This window comes from Ahaetulla prasina, chromosome 2 (genome assembly GCF_028640845.1).
Source record: "Ahaetulla prasina isolate Xishuangbanna chromosome 2, ASM2864084v1, whole genome shotgun sequence".
Taxonomy (NCBI): Eukaryota; Metazoa; Chordata; class Lepidosauria; order Squamata; family Colubridae; genus Ahaetulla; species Ahaetulla prasina.
The window spans coordinates 73,418,888-73,427,194 of record NC_080540.1 but is presented as its reverse complement, the minus strand read 5'-3'; the positions used below and the strand labels follow the sequence as shown (position 1 = coordinate 73,427,194).

The window sequence follows — 8,307 nt, the reverse complement described above, 5'->3', positions numbered from 1 at the left end:
GCAATTGATTGGAAGTTGAGATTGGAGTTTGGAGGACTCTCTTTCCCTGCTATACTCTCTGCCTTATCTCCCTCAACCCAACACCTTTGGGATTTCCAGCCCTGTCTGCTCAGGCAACCTATTCTCCTCAAATAATTAATTTAGATTCTACCACCTTATTGTAGGCCACTTAAATCACAAATGCTTCCTTTTTGAATTTCTTAATGTTATTTTTTTTAATGTTGATTGCATGAGTATCTAAAGATGGTAGAGCAATTTGAACTTGTGTATGTATTCAGATCATATTTATTGAACACAATACTGGATTCAGAGTTTGTACTTTTAATTTTGTGCAATATTTCCTAGGTTAAATCTAATACGGGTAGTCCTCGATTTACAACAGTTCATTTAGTGACCGTTCAAAGTTACAACAACACTGAAAAAAGTGACTTATGACCATTTTTCACTGTTACGACCTTTGCAGCATCCCCATGATCATGTGATCAAAATTCAGATGCATGAACTGGTTCATACTTATGACCACTGTGGCCTCCTGGGGTCAAGTGACCACCTTTTGCGATTTTCTGAAAAGCAAAGTCAATGAGGAAACCTGATTCACTTAACAACCAGGTTACTGATTTATCAGCTATAATGATTCACTTAACAATTGTGGCAAGGAAGATCATAAAATGGGGCAAAACTCACTTAACAAATGTCTTACTTAACAACAGAAATGTTGGGCTCAACTGTGGCTGTAAGTTGAGGAATACCTGCATTTCCATTCACATCTGGTACAACTCATGCATTGCACCTTAGTGATTAATGAAACCGCAATTCCATTTATAATTTCTCCACTGCTTTATCTTTAGATAAGATAGATGTTCATTCAACATTCCTTTCAAATATGTGGACAAAGGGCTTTCACAATAAATAGGCAGCCTCTTCTTTCCTGGAAGAAGAGTTGAAATGTTGACTTCGTACCTTGGCATGCTTTATATGCCATCATTCTTGTGTAGGGAGTCATGTTCTTTTGTTGCATATTGAGTGATTGGATAGTACAATCTACTGGAAAATTGTAGGATTGATTGTTTTCATCTGGATGGCATCTGTTAAAATGTACATTGTGCAGGAGGAAATCCTGGAAAAAGATAGAAAAGAAATAGGGGTTCAATAGAGGAAAAAAGTTACTTGAAACATTAGGAACAGTATTTTAACTATAAGAGCACTTTTTACTCTTTTTTTTAATAAAAAAACTGCATGCATGTAGAGACTATCATTTCAAGGAATTTTGAAAATGCTGGACACATTTTGGTAACACAGACTCTAGTATCATAAATTGCCAAGGAATTTAGTCATCATTTGGGCCAATTCTCTGCTTTGTGCTGCTCCACCATCCCTGACAGATACTTATCCAGCATCTGTAAAATATCCCAAGCTAAGGGAAACTTTTTCCTCCTCTCCAGAGGCACTCTGTTTCAAATTGCTCTCACATTTGGAAGTTTCCCCTAATGCTGAGCCAAAATCCAATTCATTGCAATTTCTCTCCATTGATCTTAGTTCTGCCTTTTGTTGGTACACAACAGAAAGAAGGACGAAACATTTTGTATCTCCAATTCCGAAAATGTGAATAATACTTGGGTAGCATTAAAATCATTGAAAATTTATTTCAAATTCTTAATTTAAAAAGATTCAGAATTGCTTCAGAGGGCATGCACTTCTTTAAAGAAGGCAAAACCTTTTCAGACTTTTTCACAAAGCTGAAAAAAAGATGCCACTTGTTTATTTTTAAATTTGAAGCCTGCCCAACTCCAAATGACTGTGGATCGCTTACAATTACATTTAAGTGCAGAAAACTAAGTAAAAAGAACTATGTGTGTCCAGAAACAACCCCCACCTCCAATACAATATAACACTTCTTTTAAAAGTTTTCTTATAAGTGGATTACTTAAAGCAGTAGCATCTTCCTCACTCAGAAGCCTGAAAAGAGTTAGGCTTGTTTAATAAATAGCAGAAAAGTACTGTGCTCGGCTTTTGCGTGAGGTCCAAAGCATCTCCTCCAATAATTTCTGAAGCATTCACAGACTTAGAATTAAGCTGTTTGTCATTAATTTCTCCCATAATTGTTAATGCAACTCAGATGTAAGTAGTTTTCTTTAGATTAGGGTCTATAAGCCTATATTTGCTTTTACAAGATTATTAGATACTGTAGCATCTCCAAGTTTTTTATTTTGATGTCCTTCCAAAGACATGTGAGATATCTCCCTATTCACACTTTCACCATATAGAGCACGGATGACAAACTCACGCTCCCCATTTGAGGACCTGGGTTGGGCGTGGCCTGCACGTGACACATGCGGCCTACAGGCCGCCAGTTTGACACCCCTGATATAGAGTGTTGTACCATCTTAGTCAATGGTAGTCAAAAATGAGAAAGAGTCCAGAAGCATCTTTTCATTAATAATTTTTATTAATTTCACAAAGATTTATGCCTTTCAATCAGAGGTGGGTTTCAGCAGGTTCTGACCAGTTCTGGAGAACCGGTAGCGGAAATTTTGAATAGTTCGGAGAACCGGTAGTAAAAATTCTGGCTGGCCCCATCCCCATCTAGTCTCTGCCTCCCGAGTCCCAGCTGATCAGGAGGAAATGGGGATTTTGCAGTAACCTTCCCCTGGATTGGGGTGGGAATAGAAATTTTATAGTATCCTTCTCCTACTACGCCCACCAAGCCACGCCCACCAAGCCATGCCATGCCCACCAAGCCATACCCACAGAACCGGTAGTAAAAATTTTTGAAACCCACCACTGCTTTCAAAATATTAGTCTGGAAGCTTACTGTCATATTCTTTCTGATTTCACATAAGGAGTGGTAAGGCAACCATAACTTTGTTCTAGTAGTTGGTTCAGAGGCAAGTAGGCTGCTCTGGACAGAACTTCAAAATCTTTGCAAACTGATCCTTAGGATGGCTGATTCTACCTAATAACCCACTCCCAACACAGGGAATCTTACTGCATGGCCATTACACCAGACATGGTTGTCACCCACTTCACTCCATTTGATAAGCAAAAGACCAGCCTGTGCTTCAAGGGTATGTATGGTTTTCAAATGACCACAGGGACAGTATTCTCTTTAGGCTGTAGACCTTTGGAGTAGGTACTATGATATTTGTGTATATTATATCTATCTACTGCAGTCCTGGGCATTTTACGGCCCCTGGGCCACATCTGGCTCCCTGGCTGTCCATATCCAGCCTGGGTGAGCTCAATTGGAAATTAGAAATAAAATAAGTGTATGCCATGCGTACAACAGAACTGCACTGCTTTTATTTAGAATGAGACTGCTGTTGTTGTTTTTTCAACTTATGTATGTACCTGTATATCTACACACTTTCACAGCCCTATTGGCTTGGCCCTCTACAAGAATCCCTTGTGGCTCCTTGAGAAAATTGATTGCCCACCCTGACCTACTGAATGAACCATTTAGCATACTTGAAATTCAATATGTATGAAAGAGTTGATGGAGAAAAGAAACAGAATACTAGATATTGTATAATACTATCGGTAGATGAGTGAACCATCTTTAATCATAGCAAGGCTTCTATTTGAAAAAGTACATTTTGTCGTATTAAGTCACTTGTATTGCTCAAGCATCCATACTATTATGGTGAGAAACCAACACTGGCCATGATTAATTGACAACATAATCAGTGATTCATTTGTAGGCCCCACCCTGCAGACTGTGTGAAATGAATGCCACAAAATAAATTACTTAGAGTCACTTCCTCTTCTGACATGTTGAGGAGGATATACAGACTGTTACGATTTGAGAATTGCTTTTGCCTTTTCTCAGCCTGACTTTGGGTGTGATCACATCAATGTTAAACATCTCAAAAGTAAAGGTAAACAGAAGCCTCAAGAATCTGGGTGAACAGGAAAGAAACTATCTGGCTTATTGAACCCAGGTTCAGCCATCACTAAACACTAATATTCATGTTTCTAAGCCTCATAAGAAGGATTACCACTCAGTGGCAGAGCACATATTTTTCCAACAGAAGGTCCCAAGATCATCCTTGGAAGCACCAATTAAAACAGAATCATGGTTAGCAGATCATGTGAAAATTCTTTACTGTTGGACAGATTAAACAGCACTGACCAATATGCACTTGATATGAAGCAATTATTAGTGTTTCTAAATTTGGTGCATATTGACATTTGCTATAGTTATTTTTTTCAAAGTTTCAGCACATATCATTGTAAAGATCATTTATGTTTGCAGATGACCAAACTGCATTGAGGTACCTTTTATTTATAAACCAAATAGACCATTTCCTTGACCAGTCAGTAAATGTCCAAAATAGACCTCCCAATATCAGTGTCTGAATTGTTTATCTACAGCTTTCAAGTTCAACCCTATTCTTTAATAAAATGATATGCTCATTTCTCTTATTACAAACAGAGCACATTATCCAACTTATCTATCTGCTTAAAGCAGATGGTGAATAAACTGCCTGATTACATCTTTATGAACCTTCAAGTCACCTCATTGATTATAGTTAGTTTTTTCAGGGTCCATCTTTTATCTGGGTTTATCACCCTAAACCAGTATTAGCGGGAGCCAGAGGAGAGCAAGTTTATTTTCTTTAGATCAGGGATGTCAAACTCAATTTCACTGAAGGCTCATCAGGTTTGCGTTTGACCTTGAGCGGACAGGGTGGGCATGGCTAGCTTGATGTCACTTGTGTTGGAGGTGCCTGTGATGGCCCAAGCGCTCTGCCAGCGAAAATGGGCTCCCAAGATCTGTTTTTGGCTGTGACGACTTCCTCTGTCAGCAAAAACAGAGCTTGGGAGGGCCGACCTACTGAACTCTGTTTTCACTGGCAGAGGCACCGCAGGCTGTTTCCAGGGTGACCCCATGGGCTAGACCTAAACATCCTGCAGGCCGGATCCGGCCCCCAGGCCTTGTCGTGTCCCACTCCTCCGCTGACAGCCGGGTCAGGGAAATCCGAATCAGGCTTGCCTCTGCAGCTCTGCCCAAAGTCCTAGCAAAGTCCTCAGAGCAGGCAGGAGACCAGTAAGTGACTTCAGCAAGATAAGTTCGACTTTGCCTGACTCAGAGACTGCCAGAAAGCAGATCCTTTATATGGGGTGTGGCTCAGCACTCATTAAGGCCTGCCCCTCCCTTCCTTCTGTTGCCTCTGCCTATCCAATCTTCTGATGCGAGGGTCACTCCAATCAGCTGTTGGAAGTAAACTTTCCTCAGGCTCACATGCTGTGGAGGAGGGGGAGGGGTCTAGCTGCTCCGTTTGCCTGGGCATGGAGCCAGGGCTGGGGCCGGGGGATGCTCCCTCCTCTGCAGCCTGCTTGGGCATGGAGCCAGGGCTGGGACCGGGAGGTGCCCCCTCCTCTGCAGTTTGTCTGGGCATGGAGCCAGGACTGGAGCCGGGAGGCATACATTCCTCCGTGTTCGGGAGCAGATAAGCAGACCCCGGCTGCGGTGAGAGCGGACAAGACACAACAGGCCTTGAGTTTGACACCCCTGCTTTAGATGGTTATAGTGCCCTCTGGGAATTGCCTGAATACTTCATGAAGTATCTTCATAATGAACTTATTCTTCTTTAGGTCTCCATTATAAAAAGATAAAGGTTCCTCTTGCACATAAGTGCTAGTTGTTCCCGACTCTAAGGGGCGGTGCTCATCTCCTTTTCAAAGCTGAAGAGCCAGCCCTGTCTGAAGTCGTCTCCATGGTCATGTGGGCATGACTAAATGCCAAAGGTGCATGGAACGCTGTTACCTTCCCACCAAAGGTGGTCCCTATTTTTCTACTTGCATTTTTTACGTGCTTTCGAACTGCTAGGTTGGCAGAAGTTGGGACAAGTAATGGGAGTTCACCCCATTACACGGCACTAGGGATTCGAACTGCTGAACTGCTGACCTTTCAATCGACAAGCTCAGCGTCTTAGCCACTGTGTCATACAATTTGATCATTGTTAACTTGCACTGTTCCACATTTTGAATGTACTTATATTGTAGAATGCTGAAGTTCCTTAGTGCTCTTTGCTATTATCAATTCAACTAGATTTCATTGGAAAGAAACTAATTGTGGCACTTGTGGGTTGAACCTCAGATGACAGAGAGATCTTTCTGAGTCACTATCTCACCATTCCCATATCAAAGATTGTCAGCATTTGGATCCCTCTTCTGTTCACCAGAACGTCTTAAGATGTTAGAAACAGGAACTGAATCTGCTTCCACTCCTGTAATAGAGGGCCTTTTCTACCAGGGAGGGTTTTTCATGTCTTCTCTTTTATTACTTGTCTGTTTTTTGAGTGACTCATATTTAATTTAGTGATATATGTTGTAGAAGACCTAGTGATGTTGTTCGATTATTAGTCAGGCGAATGAAGCAGGTAGGAAAATTGCCACTGTTGAATTATTGTTACTGTTTTAATGTTTTATAAGGTGTTTTTATTGAATGATTGTAAGCCAGAGTCACTTCTGGTGAGATGGACAACATATAAGCTTAATAAATAAACACATAAACAAACAAATAATCAATTTTGAAATGGACAGTCTTGAAATGGAAGCAGTGGATCTATTAAAATCATGAGGCTGAAATTGGTTCCCTGATCCATCATCTTATTTTGGCAACATGAATTCTGTTGTGCAGAAGAGAAGCTTAAAAATTAGGCAACCTGTAGATGAAAGCAAGATGGGCTTTCACCATGTGTCAAATGGGGTCTATAGCAGAGATGGCTAACCTTTTCCAGACCGAGTGCCCAAAGCACATGCGCACCTGACCCCCCAAAATGCAATGTGCGTACAAGCTCCAGGCGAGCGCCCCCTCCCTGCTCGCATGCGCCCCACCCCCCGTGCATGTGCACAAACAACGCCCCTGCACATGTGCGGAAGAGACCTCCTGACCAGCTGGCCAGCGGGAGGTGCGTGCACACATGCATGGCGGAGCAGAACTGGGGCAACAACTTGCATGCCTACAGAGAGGGCACTGTGTGCCACCTGTGGCATGCGTGCCATAGGTTCGCCATCACAGGTCTATAGTATGACAAAGAATAGGTCAAAGAATAGGTCACCTGCTGCCTTCTAGATATGCTGAACCTATATCCATTAATCCTGGCTATTAGTCCCTTAGTAGCTTTTATGGAAATTATAGTTCAAAATAACTTATTAACTTATCTATTTCTGATACTTTATTTATTTTATTTTATTTTATTTATTTATTTTGTCACAACAGTATATATAAGCATAAGCATGAAAATAACTATATAATATATAAGCATATATATAAGCATAAGTATGTAATAACTATATTAACTGGATATAATGAAAGGAAACAATAGGACAGGAATGGTAGGCACGTTTGTGCTCTTATGCACGCCCCTTATGCACGCCTCTTAGGAATGGGGTGAGGTCAACAGTAGAGAGTTTTTGGTTAAAGCTTTGGGGATTTTGAGAAGACAGGTAGTGTGTTCCAAGCATTAACAACTCTGTTACAGAAGTCATATTTTCTGCAATCAAGATTGAAGCGGTTAACATTGAGTTTAAATCTATTGTTTGCTCTTGTATTGTTGTGATTGAAGCTGAAGTAGTCTTCAACAGGAAGGACATTGCAATAGATGATTCTACGAGTTAAACACAGGTCCTGTCGAAGGCGGTGGAGTTCTAAGTTTTCTAAACCCAGGATTTCAAGTCTGGTGGCATAAGGTATTTTGTTGTATTCAGAGGAGTGGAGAACTCTTCTTGTAAATATTTCTGGACACGTTCAGTTGTATTGATGTTTGAAATGTGGTATGGGTTCCAGACAGGTGAGCTGTATTCAAGAATTGGTCTAGCAAATGTTTTTTAAGCATTTAATTAATTTTTTAATTTTTTAAGCATTTTTTAATTCTCACCCAAAACTTGCCTCCTGTGCTTGTGGCTGTTATAAAACCTCCCCATTTAGTGGCAGTCTACCTTGGACTGACAGCAGGAATTGGGTTTCTCGTAGATTGACTCTATTTGTTGCTTATTAGAAGTAATGGAAGGCTACTGTAAAAAGAGGCGATTTATAGGCTTAAACCACGCCCCCATCCTAATATTTCATGAGGACTAGTGCCCCACTGCCCTTTATCTTTTTTTATTTATTTTTTGTCACAACGGTATATATAAGCATAAGCATGAAGTAACTATATAATATATAAGCATATATATATAAGTATGAAATAACTATATAAATTGGATATAATGAAAGGAAACAGTAGGACAGAAATGGTAGGCATGTTCCTTCATTTATTTCATTTCATTTATTTCATTTAGGGTTTTTCAGACTGAGGGATT

The 8,307-nt window shown here is 40.5% G+C and overlaps 1 long non-coding RNA gene across 1 annotated transcript in view; it reads right to left on the bottom strand.

Moving 5' to 3' along the window:
- Positions 1 to 667: 667 nt before the first annotated feature.
- The window catches only part of LOC131189685 (uncharacterized), a 72,857-nt gene continuing 65,217 nt past the window's right edge, over positions 668 to 8,307 (bottom strand). Inside the window, exon 5 of the long non-coding RNA XR_009153105.1 lies at positions 668 to 1,117. This is a non-coding gene — a long non-coding RNA (uncharacterized LOC131189685). The remainder of the gene's footprint in view (positions 1,118 to 8,307) is intronic.